The sequence below is a fragment of the Streptopelia decaocto genome (genome assembly GCF_964273445.1).
Source record: "Streptopelia decaocto genome assembly, chromosome: 3".
Taxonomy (NCBI): Eukaryota; Metazoa; Chordata; class Aves; order Columbiformes; family Columbidae; genus Streptopelia; species Streptopelia decaocto.
The window spans coordinates 93680725-93701926 of record NC_138656.1 but is presented as its reverse complement, the minus strand read 5'-3'; positions in this window follow the sequence as shown (position 1 = coordinate 93701926).

Here is a 21202-nt window from a genome sequence, read left to right as displayed (position 1 = left end):
GCTGGATTTTCTTTCTTACCTTTTCTTGATTGCTTCCCTCAAGAATTAAGGCATGTGCATCCTAAAGTGATCTGTTATCCCTTGAAAAATTTAACCTGACATATTGTCCAAGTCTTGTTTCCTTGTAAAAGATACATGTTTAATCTGAGTTATTCTATTGATTCTTGGAAAAATAATGTATATGTCTTTCAGAGAATCCAACCCATGAATTACAAAGAAAATTTATTTTTTTTTTCAAGTGAAGAATCTCTAGAAGATAGAACAAGCTTTTAAACAAAAACAGTAAAATAGAAAGACATTCACATATACTATGTCTACTATACTTTGTGTATAGAAAAATACATACCAATCAGGTATCTAGTGAAAAAGATTGTCCGTGAAATGAAAATGTACTCCAAAATATCATATACTCCAATTTAATCTCAGTTCAACACACAATATAATTCCCTGGACAAATGTTTTAATTATAATTAGAGTCACTTGCTGTTTTAATTAGTGGTAACAATGTTCACAACTTTCTGCTCTGACTTCCTCCATAAGGTATGTTTGATGCATGAGCTAATGCAGTAAACGTTAACATGGATCTACTTGATACACTGTCTTCTCAGCTTTCCTTTCAAACAGTGTAGTGAGAATAGGCGATTTGGAAAAATATTGTTCTCACATGTAACTGGCAAAAGCAATCTCCATGTAAGTCTTAGAAACAAGATTGTTACAACTACCAAATGGAGCTAATAACTGCCCAAAGAAAAGATGAACGTTCTTGTTTTTGTGTTTTTGAAGTGTTATAATACACAATCATAGCTAAAATGCATGGGTAGAGTGCTAAGAGTCTATATACTTCTTATTTAATTTAGCTTACTATAGAAGTAGCTTTGTGGAAAACCATCATTATCATTTCAACAGTACTATTACACCTCTGTAGTTGAAAGGCTTTCAGTGTTCTCATTAGATACTTCTTTCTTCATGGCTTTTAAACTGGGCTGCAACATGCACTCTGGGCATAATCTACTGCACATTATATAGGGAGAAAACCTTGGTAATTGTAATAAAAAACTTCAACATGGAACTAATAACCATGAGTTTCAATACTTTTTTACAGATCGTTGGCATATACTATGACAATCATATTCTATAGGATATGCCAATTGTATATGTTGTTATATTGAAGTATTTTTGATAGATTGATATGTAGTTGATGCCTATGCTGAACAACTGGATTTAGAGCTATTACTCAAGCAGAAATAAAATATACAAATATTCCTGATTGGTCAAATACCAAAATTATATACTGGCAATTATTTCACATAAATTTGTGAACAGAGATATAAGAAATTGGTTTGTACTTATATCAGAACCAGAAGCCCTGTGGAAATAATTATTGCCTTGTGCAAAGCCTTAAAACCACAAGTGTTCACTGCTTCTTTCTGACTCCTTTTTTTCTAATCTTCTATAGGCAGAGAGCAACTCCAGCAGTCTCTAGAATGTCAGTGATATCAAAGAAGATATTGACTTGGGCATGTTTGCCCAATTTACTTTTAACTCCTACAGTCCAGGAATCATAGAATCATACCCAGTGAGCTTTACTTTTGTATCACCCTTGCTATGCTCAGGCTTCATCTACTGATGAAATTTCTTTGTTTATGCATAGCATACTCAATGGGAGTGGGCTGAAGACCTGCAAAGAGAAAATAGGGAGCCTTACATCTGCCTTCTCAACAGTTTGAATATTTTCCTCCTTGAGAATATTCTCTCTGTGTCTGAAAAGCACCAGCGCCAGCCTGGAGCAAGGGCCAGACCCCAAGGCTTCTCTCTCTGCCATCGTCATTCTGACTTGGAGGATATAAAGCAATGAGGATATGGCGCTTTTCATACTTCCTGTTTCTGTCCATCTAGCCCTGAGTTTTTGCTAAACTCTAAACCAAGTTCAACAGCAGTAGGCTACTCATCCTGAAACAATTACAATTCAGTAGAAGAGTATAAAGATCCCACACCCAGGAATGAAAGGAAGTAAATAAATAGGTGGAGTTTGTGGAGAAGGAGGAAAGGAGCAATGTGAGGAGACTGGGACAGTGTAGGGCCTTTGTACCTTGACGAGGGAAACTGACAACTTCTACAGACTATTTAAGCGTTTAGCGTGGAAAAAATTAAATCCTGTTTTGAACAAAAGATTTATATTTTTTCTTAAAGTCATGCAGCAGATCATCTGGGAACCTGCAACACCATGAACAGTAATTGTAAAACCAATCAGAGTTAGTATGTCAGATTAAGACCAAATCTGGTTTTGGTTTGGATTTGGTTTTTTTGCTTGGTTGGTTTTGTCCCTATTTTTTCTGGAGAAGGCATTAATTTGAAAATTTAGATTAACAATGTGCTCAGCTTGAGTATTTGTTTAAATTAGTAAATATTCGAAGCCAGTCTACCAAATGCACTATTTTATAGATGCTAGAGATCTATTTTGATATTGTTAAAATATTTATTTCAGATCTTTTATTATTTGTTTTCTTTTGATAGAATGCATTCTGATCTAAATATGCTCTTTCTATTCCTTAGAAACTTGCATTGGGTTGTATTAGTACTGCTGTAGTCTAAATTCTAATTGGTAAATTCTTATCAAGAAATTAATGTCAATAATGGTATGAATTATCGTCTGTATCAATATTTAAAGAAAAGACCTCAACAGTTGGCATCCTCTGTGGCTGCATTTGGTCTGGACAATTCAAACCTGAAAAATGAAAGAGGATAAAATGAACACAATTAAGATAGAACACATATGGAAACCTTAGGCTAATGGTGGCTTGGCAGAGAAGTTTATCTGCTTCAACTTTAAAAGAAATCATCAGTTCTGATCAATTACCCCATCAAACTTCAATACTTCTTTCTACCAAAAATCTGCAGAACTCATCTTGACACATAAAAAATAACATAAATATTAATTCAATATTAACAATATATAAAAATATTATTGTACTACTTTAGATTCACCTTTAGAGAAAATTCAAGAGGCTTTAAAAACATCACTTCTGAAGACATGACATCAACCCTTCAAAAGCAGTTTGGGAAGTCTGTATCTTGTGGTGCAACATCTGCTGCTATCAAAGGCTAACAATATTGTTATGTATATTTTCTGCCAAATAATTAACATTCAGGTATCACTACAGATATATATTTCAGTTTAGTCTTTCAACTCTATAATTAAAAAAAAATCCTTCTCAGAGGAATCTTGGCATAGTTTTTTACAGAAAAAGATGAATACCTTTTGTTTACATCAAGGTTTATTCTTCAATTTTTCAAATTACTGTGTACAAACTTCCTCCTCTGTGTAGTATTTGAAAGCACCAACAAAACTCTCCAAAAAGAGAATCAGGAATATTAAGCAGAAATTATCAGAATAGCCTGTAAGTGTCACTCACTTTTTGTTTCAGATCTTTTTCATTGATATGTACTTTGATTACCATTCCCAAATGGTGTTAAAAAAAATAGTGTTGTTTGCTGTGACATATTTGCCTAGAATTTTAGTTTGCAAATTGTATGTAAACATTGGGAAATTCTTTTTAGCTGCACTGGAGCTTATTGTAAGATAAGCATTTAAATACTGTGTTTGGTATTACTCAAGAGGGTGCACACAACTTGCATAGATTTGCTACTGCCTCTTAAAACAATATGAAGAGATAGATTCATCTGCAATGTCAGCAAAGACAGTCAACTCCCTCGGTGAACTTCTGACTTAAATTTATTTACAGTTTGGCTTTTCATCCCTCCTTTATGAACAATTTGAACAAAATAAGAATGGAAAATAAAGATTTCCCTATTCACTTTGATTCTGCACTGTTAGACTTCAACTTTTTTCTGAACCTGTATTTGGAATAGTGACCCGTTGTGCTCAAGTCACTTGAGATCTGCGAGTATGTTCAGCATGGTTAGGCAGCATTAAGTGGCAAAAAGTGTGACTGTGCTAGTAGTAGACTGAGCAACTCTTCCACGATGGAGTGAATTGTGGGTGGCTGCTGCCTTTGGTGTGTGGGCCTTCTCCTCAGATTTCTCTCCCATTTCTCCTCTTAGACATGGAACATTGCCCTGCGGAGTTCACATAAAGATATTCATGTACCCAGTATAGTAACTCTGGTATGGCACCACATATACATCCCTGTCTGGAAGATCCAGGAGCACTCATTTGTTATCCCAGTGTATAATTATAATTTACAACTTGAATGTTGAGAAAAAAACCCCAAAACACTAAAGACACACAAGGCATACATATGTTCTTACGAGAAAGGTAGGGATTACAGAATCAAAGAATCACAGAATGGTTAGTGTAGGAAGGGACCTCTGGAGATCATCTAGTTCAACCCACCTGCTAAAGCAAGTTCACCTAGATCAGATTGCACGGGAATGTGTTCAGGTATGTTTTGAATGACTCCAGAGAAGGAGACTCCACAAGGTATCTGGGCAGCATGTTTCAGTGCTCTGTCAGCCTCAAAGTAAAGAAGTTTCTCCTCATATTCAGATGAACCTCCTGTGCTTCAGACTGTGCCTGTTGCCCCTCATCCTATCATTGAGCACCACTGAAAGGAGTCTGGTCCCATCCTCTCGACACCCACCCTTGAGATATTTATAAACATTGATGAGATCCCCTCTCAGCCTTCTTTTCTTCAGGCTGAACAGACCCAGCTGTCTCAGTCTCTCCTCAAAGGAAAGGTGCTCCAGCCCTCTAATCATATTTGTAACCCGGTGCTGGACTCCCTCCAGTAATTCCTTGCCCTTCTTAAACTGGGGAGCCCAGAACTGGATGCAGTACTCCAGATGCAGCCTCACCAGGGGAGAGTAGAGGGGGAGGATAACCTCCCTTGACCTGCTGGTCGACTTTTCCTAATGCACTCCAGGATACTGTTGGCCTTCTTGGCCACAAGGGCACGTTGTTGACTCATGGTCAACCTGTTGTCCACCAGGACTCCCAAGTCCTTCTCTGCAGAGCTGCTTTCCAGTAGGTCAACCCCTAACCTGTACTGGCACCTGGGGTTATTTCTCCTCATGTGCAGGAAACTACGCTTACCTTTGTTGAACTTCATCAGGCTCTTCTCTGCGTAGTCTCCAGCCTGTCCAGGTCTCACTGAATGGCAGCACAGCCCTCTGGTGTGTCAGCCCTTCCTCCCAGTTTGGTATCATCAGCAAACTTTCTTACTTTCAGTGTCAGCAAATGCTTACAAAATTTAAATATTTTATGCATTTCATGGGTTTTGAAACAGAGATATCTCTGATACATATTTTCCCTTTGAGAAGGAAATCTGTATTTAAAGTTTGACTAGCTGCTAAACTGTCTGCTTCTTTAAAGCCTGATGTACTTTTCCAGTTTGATGCTTGCCATGTGCAGAAAGATGGTCATAGAGCCACATCCTTTCAAGTTTTTTTTCCAAGGTAGGTGTGCATGAGGTTTAAAATATATCTTTTGATTCTGTTCTCTGAGGATTTGAAATCTGTACAAATTTCTGATTTCAATCTCATGCACTCTGCAGAGAAAATTTATGCAATATATTTCAATTTTCAACAGTTTTTCTTACGGTATGCAATTTTCTGCTAGACCCCAATTATTACTCTTTCAGAACTATTTTAGTCTATTCCATCATTGATTCTAATTATGTCTAGTACCACTTAAATAAGAATCAGCCAAGTTATAAGTATTATTGAGTAAGTCACATATATACACTGCACTCAGGCTTAAAAAAAATATTAGAAACAGCTTTAAAGGAACGTGATCAACGTTAAGCACCTCACAACCCAAATCTGAACAGAAAGCATTCTGTTTTACTGAGGAGCATTTTAAAAACAATAAATACCATTTGGAGAGGGGGAAGGGTCAGCCTTGCAAAATTCCTGTAATGCTTCTCAGGTAGTTCACATTAATGACCCACATCTAACAAACTTCCCAATAATCTTGAATAGGAACCTTGGTTAACTTTCTGTTTTATTTTATAGTTTCCAGTTAAGTACCATTTCATTGGGTAAGATTATATCCTGGTAGATTTAAAATAGCTCTGCCAATGCTTCGTAAAAGCCGTATCATTATCTCATTTTGTGTAATGGAAGGAGGTCTTATTTGTTAGTTATATGCAGCACAAAATGAACTAATGAAATGGAATTCTGGATATTGGTCAGGCAGCCCAAAGAAAATCCTGGGAAACATAGGTGTTTTTCCAGTATAACTGGCATCATTCAAAGAAAATTCAAAGCTCTTTTGTTGTGTACAGAACATGTCATTCTCATGGCTCTTTTCAATATTGATTACAAACAGGGTCTGCATTTGTTTCATATTCCATATATGTTTGTTTTTATAACATGTGACAAAGGCCAAAAACTTGTAGTGCCTTCTGTTTTTACAGCTTTTCAATTCTGTATGTATTCATATGTCAATCTTTTAATAAGACTTATTTTTATTGAAGATAAACTTGTAAGTAATACAAAATATCATTAATTTTCAACCAATCTTTTGTTGTTAAAACTATAGCTCAGAGTAAAGAACTTTGAAATTTCTTAAATAAATTCAAGCAACATACAAATGCTCACTGTTGAAATGTGTGGATAAAAATAGAGACTTTTTTTTCTTTTAAAAAAAGAGACATTAAATGCTAAAATGGTATAGCTGATATTGGGCATTTGCAGTGTGATTCATCTAAGTTAACTTAGACAATTGAAAGTTACTTGTCAAACCTTAAACCCAGATCACTGTCATCTGCAAGTAGTGACCTCTAGGACTGCATAAGGAAAAGTTGCACCTTTAGAGGGCAAAGTATTTCCTGCAAGGATTAGCATACAAGACATGTCAAATTATCTGGAACTGGAGCCACCTTTACCTCCATTAACTGTACAGGTATGTATAATGACTAATTTAGATTTAGACAACTAATGCTGAGATGTTCAAAACTAAACAAATGCTATCCCTATGTTCTAATATTGTACTTTAAAGAATATTTTCCCTGCATTATGCCATTTGCTATGTAGGGGTGATGCAGAAGTGAAGCAAGCCAGTCTTCTTTCATTCATTCAGAATGCTGTAGTCTCCTCTGATATGCACATATTTGGAGGTGGTCTAATAAAGCAAATAATTTTGGAACCTGCTACTAGTCCTGAGATTTCAGGCATATGGTTCTTGTTATATGAAGACTGAACTCTCAGAATTTCCTGTGGAAGATCAATCAATGAAGTAATCCCAGAATCATCATATTTATATAGCAGCATTTGGTATAATTTGATTCTTATACAGGTTCAGTCATTCAGACTAATAGGACTTTTATTTTGTCAGGTAAAAGACAGACGCAAATGGACCAACTACAAAAATTTTCTTTCTACCTGTCATAAAATCCCTTTGCTGCTTGTGCTAAGTATTTGTTAATTGTTTGGTGGGCAAAGTCAAACTACCTCTCTGTGCTTTGTGAATTTGCACTTATTAGAAGGAAAATGCCATGAAAATATTTGCAAGAAAGATATATGGAGATAAACTCTTGATTTACTCTTCTTATCCCATTTTCTCACTACTATTTTTATCCCGACTGACAGAACTGAGAAAGAATACTCTTCAAAGCCATAAGCTGTTTCAGCAGCTTTTCTTCCATCTGAGCAGGTGAAATATATCTTGACTGAAGACAGACACTAATCAGAAAAAAAAAAAAAAGAAGAAAAAAATATAAAGGAAAAAATACAAAAGAAAAGAAGTTCCATGTCATTCTGTTCTTAGATCACGCCCTCAGTGTTACTTACGGACTTATAGCTTTGTTTTAAAAAGTCTTGACCAATGCTGGATCACAAAAGATGGCATCATAGAACTTAATTTCCCACAAATTTTATTCGTTACTCTTCTTCCTGCTATACCTGAGCAGAACAGTCATTTCTCTAGTCCCAGCCTAATTAGATGGAATGCATAGAGGACAGTATGTGAATTCTACTGGTTTCTCAATGCAGAGTGAAAAGAGTAGTTGTCTTTCATGTTTGAAAAATAATTGCTGAGGGAAAGCACAAAAATTTAATTAAATTAGATTTTTGGCTCTGAAATATTAGAAACAAAACAAAACAAATGTTGGTAAGCAATCCTTTATAAAACAGGATGCGAAAACTATTATTTCACATATCTTCTCAGTCTGCAAGAAGCAAATAAGGAAAAATACATGCACAAAATTGAAAGAGAATCTTGCAGTTTGGTGGTCTTATTCCCAAGACTGACCTAATTATCATAAGTTTTCCTAAGAAAACATCCAACTCTCAGGGGGAGAACCTCAGTCCTGCAAAAGGCAAGCGATACTTCACTAAGAAATAAATTGTTGAAGTTTAGGAATTATTGTAAATTCTCCCTCCCCTTCCCGTTGCATTTATTTTCAGATTGGGAAAACTGAAATTGCTTAGAAATGCAATAGACTAAGGATATGTGCCATGATAGTTTCTTATTCATTAATTTCTGGGTGATTTTTTGCATGTAAAAATGTTTTGTCATATAATCAAAGTATCAATGAATGGCTGAGGCTACATGAGACCTCTGGAGATCACCTGGTCCAATCCACCTGTTCAAGTAGGACCACCTAGAACAAGTTGCCAAGGACCGTGTACAGATAGCTTTTTAATATCTCCAAGAATGGAGACTCCACAACCTTTCTAGGTAATGTATTCCACTACTTAACTCACAGTGAGAAAATGTTTCCTGATGTTCAGATGGGACCTCCTGTGTTTCAGTGCGTACCCGTTGCCCATCATCCTGTCACTGGGCACCACTGAAAAGAGCCTGGCTCTGTTTTCTGTACAACCTCCCTTCAGGTATTTATATACATTCATGAGATACCTCCAAACCTTCTCTTTCCTAGGCTGAACAGTCCCAGATCTCTCAGCATTTCCTCATATGGGAGCTGCTCTAGTCCCTTAAGCACCCTTGTGACCTTTCATTGAACTTCCTCCAGTATGTCCATATCACTTTTGGACTGGGGAGACCAGAACTGGACATGGTACTCCAGGTTTGGCCTCACCATGGCTTAGCGGAGGGGAAGGATCCCCTCTCTCAGTGTGCTGGCAATACTCCTCCTATTGCAGCTGAGGATAACTTTAGCTTTCTCTCCTGTAAGGGCACATTGCTGGCTTGTGGTTGACTTGGTGTCCACCAGGATCCCCAGATCCTTTTCTGTCAAGCTGATTTCCAGCTGCTCAGCTCCCAGTATAAACTGGTGGATGGGGTTGTTCCTCCAGAGGTGCAGGATTTTGCACTTCACCTTGTTGAACTTAATGAGATTCCTGACAAACAATATCTCCAGCCTGTCTAGGTCCCTCTGGACAGCAGCTTGACTGTCTGGCATATCAGCATCTTCCTACTTTGGTGACACCTGCAAACTTGCTGAGAGTGTAGCCTGCCTAATCAACCAGATCATTAATTAAGATGTTAAAGAGGATTGACCCCCAGCGTGCACTGGTAGTTAGCAGCCTCCAAATAGACTTTGTGCCACTGATCACCACTCTCTGAGCCTGTCCAATCACACAATTTTCAATCCACCTCATTGTCTGCTCATCCAGCCCATATTTCATCAGCTTCTCTGTAAGGATCTTATGGGAAACAGTTTTGAAAGACTTACCAAATCTAGGTAGACAATAAACTGTCACTTCTTGTACTTAGTGTTTCTTCACATGTTAACATGTATCAAACAAACTTAATTTTGTGGCTTAGGCTGAATTGACAAGCGAGGTCAGGGAAAACAGGATCTGTTGGAAGACATAGGTTTGACGGTAAGTTATACCCTTTTAAAATGGTATTTCTAGAAAGACTGCAAGAGACAGGAGAACCCTATGTTCAACTGGTAGCAGAGATTGTGTCCTAGACCTCATATGTCATGGCTGAGTCTTAAATGCACTTAGATGTGAGATAAATGCTGCTTATCTTCAGAAACAGTGTTTGTTCAAGGTGTAAACAGAAGTGGAACTGTAGCTGTACAGGCAATATGACTGATGAGAAGTGTCTTGAACTGTGATCCCAAATCCTACTGCAGTTAATCATCTGCTTTTGAAGCTCTGAGGCTCAGCAGATAAAAATTAAGCATTGTAGTGCTGAGCCAGTAGATGTCGAGGGCTACCCCAGAGTTACTTCAAGGCCTAGATAGATAAAATATTATACTGTAATTTAATGCAAGACAAACTGGCACGAATCTATAATGATAACAAAAACTACAAGTCATTTCTGCTAAGGTATAGCTCTCCATGTGTAAACTATTATCCTGTGTATGGTTTGCAAGATAATCCATTATTTCCACGACTTAAGTCTCTTTCTTTTCTAAAGATACAAATGTGTAAAGTTTACTGAGATGTTTAATCGCTTTTGTTAAACAGAAAGTAATGTAAAATCCTGTGCCTGTATTTTTCAACATATTCCTAAAACTTGCTAACTAACCTGAAAAATGTAAGCATGATCTAAGAGAATTTTGCATCATTAAAATCTTTTAAGTTCTAACTTTCCTATCAGTTCTACTGTGAAATGATTACAGCTTTAAGTTAACTGCTTCATAAATGCATATTCTGGAAATACCTTAATCTGTATCAAAGACTGAAGTAATCTATAAAAAAAAGGCTCACCTTTAAAAAATTGTTCTCTTGTTGATTTTTCTAACCAGTGTTAAATAAACTGTAATTTTTCAGGAAATGTTAGAATGTATAGATATCTTTAGAGTTAGCCACTGGATTAAAAATAATAATTAATAATTTTGATTCTGGAATTTACATAGAACCTCTATGCACACATTTCCTTCTGGAGACAATAAGATTTAAGGATGTTTCCCCTGACAAAGTAACATAGACACTTTTCTATTGTTATCTTGTGTACATCCTTTTCCTCTACCTTTTTCTAAGTGTACAAGTGCAGTAAGATAAGAAATACTGACCACCTTGCTGACATAATAAAAAAATCACCAAATTTTTGTTCTCCAATTTCTTCAATTTGATTATGCTTTCAATAGTACTGTTAATGTACCCAAAGTTGTTTTTTCTTTTTTTCCTTATTACTAGCACCTTTGGGGAACATTAATCTCTGAATAATTGAGAAACACTGACTAAGCTGTTAGTTTTAAATGACACATTAGTAGCTGTCATTTAGATTGACAGTCAGAGCTGTAATTGAGAGTAACGGTCAGAAGGTAACTATTCTGTCATTGAATTTTTACTGCTTTATTAAATTACTGATCTGATGCAACTCTGTACCTGGCTGTGGTGTATAATCATAAGCTATCGGAATCATTCTAGCATACAAGGGCAGGAATTGCAATTTTAATCCTTCCTATCATAAAGCTTCATTTTCTGGTTTGTTTTCTTTCTGTTGCCCAATTCTGGATGGTTATGTGGATGGATATGCTTTATTTCAGTCTGTCTGTTTACTTGTCATCATGTCCATACAATTTGCTGTATGACCTTCAGTGGGGGACTACCTCAGTTGTTTAGACCTTGCAAAGAATCAATCATCATCTCTTACACAAAAGGCAAATAGAAAATATTCTATCTGGAATTTACCTTCTATTCTATCTGGAATCTACCTTCCATACTGTGGCACAAAGCTTGGTGCCTTTAAAATTTTTGCAATATTGTTTTGTTTTGGTTTTTTTTGCTTGTTTGTTTGTTTTTTTTCTCGTTTTTGTTTGGTCTGGGGGTTTTTGTTTGTTTGTTTTTGTTTTTGTTTTTTGTTTTGTTTTGATCTGGTGTTTTGCACAGACAAGTATATAACTTTGAATTATTCGAAGTAATTATTATACTATCATAAATGTTACACAAAATGAAGGAAAAGACACTCCTTAAATTCAGCATTGTTTCCATATGACATTAAGAATAACCATTCTTGAAAAGCTCACCATATTTGCTCTTTTCTCTAACTGTCTATGGACATAGTATAATTCTTAAAACCGCTATTTGTGTTAAGTTATATTCACAGAGACATTTATATTAAGCATTCTGTCAAAATTTAGTGTTTGACCACTATCAGTGCTGACATTTGAATGCTTTCACTAAAATACTCAGGTTGACTTCAAACTTGCATTTTATAAACAGAAGCAACTCTGGAAATTACTATGTTACTGAATGGACTGAAAACATGGAGGTGCCAATTGCTTTTAGTAGTAATGGTCTGAACTCTCTGCTTATTAAGGTACAATGAAATGTTGCTAGGTAGGAATAGAAACAATAGTAGAATTCTGTTTAATACTTGGGCATAATTTTAACATTAAATGTTTGCTTCATAGCCCCCATTTCACATTTGGTGTTATCTGGGCTATGATTATCTTTTCAGGGCATTTAGCCATATATTGCCAGATTTTCAGATCTCCCCATTAAACTTGTAGTTATTGTGACAATTAACAAACATATGTCTTATATAGGATCTCAGATTAAATGAAACAATGTAATGTAGTAAGTCTTACCAGATCTGCTCATCCTGTGACATTATCTGCACAGTGTGTTTTCTCCCTGTACCGGAATAAATCTGGATTCCTTTCTTTTCCCCCTTTGAGTCCTTTGGGTATATACAATAATAAAATGTGCACAACTCAGGGAAGATTTAGCTCAGTAATCTCTGAAATGAGTGGCATAACACAAGGGATAGTCTAAAGGTCTATCTAACAAAGCATCTTAAATTTTTTTTTTTTTTTAATTTATATCGATGCACTAGGCAGAATTATTAAACAAGACCTTTCCTATTCAGTGCATTAATTGCTAGGGCAGGGTCCCATGCTCTGGTGCTACAGAATTAATGTGTTATGATTGCTTCACATTAATTTCAGTAACTGTGGAATTTGAAACAATAATTAATCCTTTTTTATGTTAGATCTGTTAAACAGCGCAGTAATCAAGGGTATATCTCTGAGGGAGAACCATGTTGTCATTTTCTAACATACAGGAGTTGAATATCAAAGCACAATTTTCCTCTATCATATCAAATTAATTGTTTCAGTAGGGAATGTATGCTAGATGGTTTCAAGAGGAGTCATTTTGGTTTTTATGACAGTGAGCTTTAAAAATAATAGTGAGGCTAAAAGTGAGCATCAAAGATGGACTGGAATCTATTACACAAGAACGGTCTCTTGGTCCTTCCAGGGTTTTTTGTGAAGACTGAATTGATCTCAAAGAAGATATGATCCTCACTGTCTGTTGAGGAAGTCATAGTTCAAAGAATGACTGAAGGTGCTCAGGAGGCTGGCATTTTGTGCCCCTATTTTTTGTTGTTGTTGTTGTTGTTCCTCACTGGCACTAGTGTTTATGTATATTCTGCTTCCAGTGACCTCAGTGATCCTTCCCATTTGTGCTGCTTGGCTGCAGGTTCAGGGCCCTGCTCAGCACTGTGCCTTGCTCTTCCGTAGTACAGCAGTGACTCTTCAAATGAGAGGCTGAACTAGATGACCTTCCAAACAACATTTCTCTGAATACACCACTTTCTATTCTTGGGATTACTGAGGCAGTCATAATTTTAGTTGATTTCTTATGAAAAGCAATGAAAACATCTTCTATCAAGAGACACTTGAGTCTGACAAGATTACATTTGTTTTTAATTCATAGACCAGACTCTTTAAGACATTATGGTCACATTGTGGCGTGCTGTCTGCCATTGTCAATACTTCTCCATTGAATGGGAATAGAAAATAAAAGTAGTTTGTCTTTTGGAAATGCTGTGGTGAGAGTTCTCTAAGAATAGCTATGGAGTGGTTTTGAATTAGTTCCCTTGTCCATCAGGATAACAGGATCCTGTTATTGCTGCATCATTATACACTGCATGTTGCTGTGAAGAGATGCATTTTGGGGTCCACATCCTTTGCTACTTTTGTGATAAAACATTTAAACAATAGGACTGATAAAGTGAGCATGCTCCCAGTTATCCCTAAATTTTTAATGAATATACTCGGATAGTGTCATGATGTTCCTGTCCTTAGTGTCTCTGCTAAACAGAGACTTTGGCCTTTGTTCACTCTTTCTATTCAATTTAATGTTCTCCATATGCTAAATCACTCGTCAGAGTTCTGGGAAATATCTAGCACATACTAAAAACTCATCTAAATATTGTGAAGAAAGATAAAATATTGGAAGTTCTTTTAATATGAAATGTGTCTTGACTGTTCTCTATCAATCTGAAGTGGTATCTTACGGTCATATGGTACTGTGATGATGGCTGTCAGGGAAGAATTTGAAATAAATTAATAACATATGAACATCTCCTGACAGTTTAATTTTTATGTTTGGCAGCCTGGACTCTGAGCACAAGGCCTACTAGCTGCTCTAGAATTAACCAAGGTAATGCAAAGGGAATATACTAAATTAAGTTAAAAGAAGTGTTGGCTTCCCTGTCATGAACATGTAGAATTATTTTCTGTTGCGTCATTTATATATAGACTGCTAATGCGTTACAACTTGTTCCTGCAAAAATACTAGTAACTTGTATATAAATGTTGCTCTTTTTCTTTATTTTGAATGATTGTCTTGACTTTCCAAAATAATTTCAGCAAAGGGATACAACTACTATGTTAAAACAGCACAGGCCTTGTGAATTAAAAACATCACAGGATCTTGCATTTATTACTGGCTGTACACTCACCATTTTCTCATTAATGTTATTTTCATAATAGACAGACAGAGAAAACTCATCTTGCACACTTTAATGGAACATGACAGTAGCAGTTAAGCTTGCATAGGAATAATTATCTCTACCCAACATCATATTCAACTTCATCCTCTGATTGCAACTAAACTGATAGCTGTTCTGTTCATTTGCAACAATATAGGTCTACCTCGTCCAAGTCATCTCTGCAGTTGAAATTATTTGGCAGTATTCCACTTCATATTTCAGTTCAGCTTATTACTGCATAGCATTCTGATTAAAACAAAGCAAAACAAAACAAAACCACAACAACAAAAACAATGCCAACCTTCCCCTCTGCCTCTAAAACCCCAGAACCAAACCACCATCACAACAACAAAACCTACAAACCACACCAAAACCAAATGAAAAAAACCCCACAAACCTGAACCATACAGTACCATTAGGATATTTGGAGCACCAATTAAGAAAATGGATTTTTTCCTCAAGTGAGATTGTTTGTATTAAAGTTCTATTGGGTCTGATGAAAGATCCATTGCTACCCAATATTTTCAACAAATATCTGAAATAAAAATGTGAAAAATGTGAAATAACTTCTGGTAAACACAAATAAGTGGAATAAAAAATAGAGGAATAACAAATAATATTGGAAAAAGAGATGATATGCAGATTGACATGGTTCATTTGGTAGCTAAGGTGTATTCTAACATTACCATATGTGTAGTAACACATCTGGGAACAACAAACTGTTCATAGGATATATAGGCTGTGACCAAACAACTCGGCATGTGTCCTCAGCATAAAGATTTGCCAAAAATAAAGGATAGTAATAGTAATTTCAAATAAAACCAGAATACTGTGATTCAAGAATAGAGAGTACTGCTACATATGAGTGCAGCTAACATTGGAGCAGTACATACATGGTCCAATGCATGCATTCTTAAAAAGATGCTAAAACCTAGAAGATATAATCAAAAAAGAGAAACAGTCATACTTTAGAAATGTTGAAAAATCTTAAAGCATACTTTAAAAACTCATTTTTTCTGGGTCTGAGAAGAACTGGAGAAGGAGATTACTAGATTATGGGGTGCACATACCTTTAAAAGGGGAAAAGGCCAGGTTCTGAAATCTTAGCAGTCTGTGAGGATAAGATATAAGAAGAACCAAATTCTAGCAGATGAAACCAGAAAAAAAAAAAAAAAAGAAATCTGAAATTGAGAAACATGCTTTGAATAGTTAGAGTAGAAAGCTGCTCATACAAAATATCAGGTTAAGTGGTGAATGCCCATTTCTTGTTGTCTTCAGTTCAAAGAATTACCTTTCTAGAAAAAAACATTTTGGTCTAATTCAGCTCAAGAGATTGAAGTGTGCATGACCTATGAATCTGGCCCTACAAATTATCATTATGAATCTGTGGGGACTGTATAAATACACTTTTGATCATACACATTGGCTTTACCAGTGTTTAGTACCATCGAGAAACTTACATTTGTCCACAATGTTCTGCCTGTGCAGAGAGTTGGCTGCAGGCACACGTGGGCTTCCTCAAATTAAATGGAACCCAGGCAGGAGGGCTCTGCTGTATGTACTAATATCTGACTGATCCATTGATTTATCATTTGTGGTTGGTAAACGTTAGTCAAGTCTGATCCATTTAAAGTAACCAGCAATAAGAGTTCCTCAGATTATCATACTATTCCGTGCCAAATACACTACAAGTGACCACAGCAGTGTTGGAAACTTCTCAGTGAATGTGTGTCCTATTCTGCATATGGTATACACAATTAGAAAGTGGTTTGGATTAATATGGAACTGATAAATGTCACATAGATTTAGGTACCATATTCTGCTACTGTGTCTGTCTCAGGATAGTGACAAGTTTTAGTCAGGGATACTTATGCAACAGAAAGTGTGCCATATGTCTAGAGAAAGAAAAAGAGATGTCATCTTGAAAATCCTACTGTTCAGTTTCCATCTAATGCATAAGCTGAACAAGTGCCTTTTTGTTTGACCTGAAACTACTGAAGCCTGTAGTACTACTGAGTTACCACAACTATCCCAGACAAATATCCTAATAACGTGCTTTTTGCCTAAACTTGATTTTGAAAGCCAAGAAAACAATACTTCCACCAAATTCCCACAATGCAATAAAGGTGATCATGATACACATAGCAAGACATTTTAAGACGTGTACCAAAAACATTTTGGAAACACAGCTAGCATTGATGGATATGTGTTCTGTACCGCTCCTGCTGATGTCATTTAATTTTGAAGAAAATTATGCAAATGTTATGGCACCTGTGAGAGAAAGACGACAAATACTTCTAGCATTTTTACCCAGCATTTCTGTATAGTAATTAACAGTGAGAAACAAATCCTGGAGCAGAGACAGGAATGTAGAATTCTTCTCACCAGACTGGTTGTCCCAATAACAGTGACAGAGACAATATTCTTCTCACTTGACCTTTCTCAGTCCTTTGACTCATGAATCTGCTGTTCTCTGCTCCTTAGCAGTATAAGTTGAACAGAAAAGGTGAAGATCAACCAGTCTGGTATTTAGGTCTTGTTCTTGTGAGATGTGAATTATTTGATTATCCTTAAGATGAGGAAAAGACAAAATATGTGTCTCTTTGGGTAGGTACTTTTCATAAAAGTAATTTCATAAAAGATGCATGACTCTACATAACAGCTACATTTTAAAAGAAAATATATTCAACCTTTTCTTGCTACCTCTCATCATCTGTGACTCTTCAGGTCTGGGATAAAGTGGTAAAGCTAAAAGAAAATGGAAAAAACCTCTATATCTTGCAATAAATGTAAGAAAACGTTGAAGGAAAATAATTTTTTCATACCCCTTTCCAAATTCTCCTTTTTAATACTTTCCATTGACACACTTGCTTTCAAAAATTGGGTTGTTCAGTGAAAACAAAGTCATAGTTGAGCATCACTAAGAGGTGATCCATCATGAGATAAAATCTAAGCAAGGTGTGAGAAGCTAGTTATGGTCCATAGCACGAGGCAGCTTAAATAGCTGACAAACGACAAGTTTACTGTGGGTTTTGCTGGTCCTAGTCCTTTCTGTGATTCTCTAGGAGATTTATGAAGAACATGGTCCTCTGTAGGATATTCCTTACTGTGCTCTGTTACAACTGAAGTTTTGACAGTGGTGCATTTTTTTGCTGAGTTATGCAGGACTCCGGAAGCCCATAATTCAGAATACAACTAGATGTTTCTTCATCTTCCCAGCACAGGTTGCTGCTAAGATGACCGAGTTATCAGTATATTTTAATTAATAATCTGTCTCCTTTCTTTGGATTCACATCATAGAGATTTCGTGGTACCTCTCTGTAGCTACATTATTATTGTTGGGTTTTTTTTGGTCACATCCTTATTAGCTTCTTACATTTGAGGAATCCTTTTCCTCACTTGTGCTTATGATATTTACCATTTCCAAAGCACATGTCACTGGAAAATAGTTTCAATAAAGCAGAGAGTTTAACATGTCAAAACTATGAATTATGTAAACTTTATCCTCAGTTATCTTCACTGATCCCATTTTGTGTGCCTTACTTACTCTCTGTTCTGTGATGTGAAGTGAAAGGAGTGTGTAAGAACCATACATCACATTATGTACCACTCAATGGGGAATTATTATCATCAAAGAACTACCTGCAAAACTCAACTGCAATGCTAACTAGTCGTCCTGCCTAGAATTTGATGCCTTGAAGAAATAATGGCACTATTCTGAAGCATGATATCAACATACATTAAATAAAAATGTAGTGACCAAAAATTCATGGCTACAGAAAACAGCTTAATAATGCAATGTGTGTTTTGGACAAAATGAGGACGTATGCAGCCATGCTGCAGAACATCACAAAGGCTTCAAACCACCACTGAAATTTGGTTCACAGTGAATCTCCTTTAATGACTGGACTTAAGTTTTCAGACTATAGTGCAACCCATTGCATTTCTGTTGTGTCACATGGGAAAAATTTAAACATGCAAGCAAAACCATAAATCACATGAAGCACTATCAGTATGTTGCAGAAGCTGTTTATTGCATTACCAGATTTTTATTCATGAAATTTGCTCTAATCATGTTAGTATCAAAGTTTCTTATTTTTAGTGATGATAGTAGTGTTATTAATCTAACTACTGAGGATCAGTAATTAACTACTGATTTTCTGTATTAGCAAAATAAAGCTAATTTGTAGGACTGATATAATGTTAATTTTAAAAATGCACAACTGTGCTGGTTTGGCTGAAATAAAAATAATTTTTTCATGCAGTTAGAAACTTTTCTTTTTTCATAGCTAACATGGCTGTTGTTTGGATTTAGTTGGAAAATAATAACACCCCAGAACAGAATTATTGTTTTTCTTCAATTAACTTCCCAGTATTTTTGAGTTGGAACAAAGATAATATAAGAATTTACTGTAACCTTGGTTGTTATCTGGGAGCCAAGGTCTTTCTGGGTTCTCTGTTTGCAGGTATGAGGCAGCTAGGGAGGGTGGCATAGGTGGAAAAGACCTTGACTGTCATCCAGGCTGATCAGTGAGAATATTCCATGCCATTAGCATCATGCTTTGTATTTTGTGAGAGCTGGTCTTTCCAGCTGGGGACACACATTATGGTTCTGCTCTCTTTTGTTTAAGCTCTGTTCAGGAGTTCCTTTAGTTTAGCCTTTTGCCTTTTGGCTATTTTGCAGTTGGCCTCCAGACCTTTCTGCCTTTTTGGCCTTTTCCTCTCTCTCCCCTGGATCGACTGTTCAGGACCAGGGTGCTCTCTTCCCAGGACTGGCTGCTCGGCATGAACAGAGTTTGTGAGGAATTGCACTGAGTATCCCTTATTTTATACTTTATTTTATATAATTTGTAATGTACTGCATGTGATTCTTGTTGGTATTTTATATGAAACGTGCTAACCAAATTTCTTTTTCTGATATATACAGAAAACTTTGCTGTATTTGCTTGCAGTCTTGAGAAACAACAAGCAGAGAAGACCCTGTCGCCTCTTGGAAGCTGCACCATCAAAAAGTGTTATAGATAAATACTAAAGGGACTACCAGTTGTGCAGGTAAGGCTTGAGCAGCCTGTGTTAGACCTGAGGTGCTGTTAGCTTGTTTTGCTGAGGAAACCCCTGTATTGTGTCATAGCTACAGCTTTAATCACAGATGGGCATGGGAGGTTATGGATCATATCACCACACATAATAGGCAGTCAGAAGTTACCTGTCACTTATTTGTCCAGCTCACTTGTTAGCAGCTGAAATGGGCTATGCTGCTGTGTACCAAATTGTAAACCCCTTGTGTTAAGAATGATGTTTTGGCCCATATCATAATGTATATTTTATCATCCTTCATGTCAGCTTTACAAACGTGATTGGGTTTTTATGGGATTATTACTAGGGACACAACCCACTCCTAAGGTGGATCTTCAGGCTGAATCAGTACTACAGTACTTAAAAAATGCACTTTTTAAAAATTTTTGAGTATTAGAAATTAAATAAGATACATCTGCTAGAGCTCAAGTGAACATTTTAATTTTAATTCTCTAGTACATCATTACTTTAAATACATATTTTATATATAGCATATGTGCATTGCAATGGTTGTTTAAATAATTTGAATATCTAGACAGATATTTCTCCTGTTACAGAGGAAGTCTTTTGTGGAAAGAGATCTTCATGACACAGATTAGACAAAAAAAAAAGCTGGTGCAGTAGAACGTGTTCTTCATTCACAATTCCTAGCAAATTGATCTTTGATTAGACAAATTCTGCAACACCTGTGACCTGGACAAGCCTCACCACCTTTTATAACATTGCTATGTAAACCAAAAGAATGGTGATTTGGCATGAAAATCTAGTCATATCTCCAGGAACTCTCTGATTTATTTAGACTTCCGTGAAAGCTAAAAATGAGCTCATCACAAGGTTTAAGTGCCCTTAACAAAATAAATCTTAAGGACTGCAATCTGAAATAGCCCACAATAAATTGCCCTCTTGTTCAAACAGCTTCTTATGTGATTAGTACAATTACAGGTCTGTTACTTCCATTGCAAATATTACGAAAGATAAATTTTTCAATAGTAACACTAGCTGCCAGTGCGAACAGTAAGAATGTAATGTTTTTAACTCCATAGTTCTGCAGTGCCATTTCCGTAAGTCTCTGTATGTCAAATCCCTCTCCCTGTTTTCTCCACAGTCCTCAGTGCAGTTGGAGAAAGGAACAAATGGGTTCAGATGTGGTATCAGGAATCGTATTTGCATTAAATCACTGTCTTGTTTTATTTGTAAGATACAATCATTTTTCTGGATTTCATGTGGGGGAGTTATTTGCCTTTAAAATTATTTCCCTCCTCAGAGAGTTGTGGAGTGCCTGTCATAAACACGCATTGCAACAGTCTGTGGTGATGCTTTGTCCTTGAAAGTGGCAAAATGTCACACAAGTGTACTGATGCAAAGGGCAGATGCAGGCAAACTGTGATGGGAGAGACTGTTGGAGCTGTGTGATCACTAACCACTTTGTTACTGACAGCACATATAGCTCCCCAACCAGTGGCAAAAATGAATTAGAATTCTCTTGGTTAATTGTTACTCTGGCTGACATCACCTCAA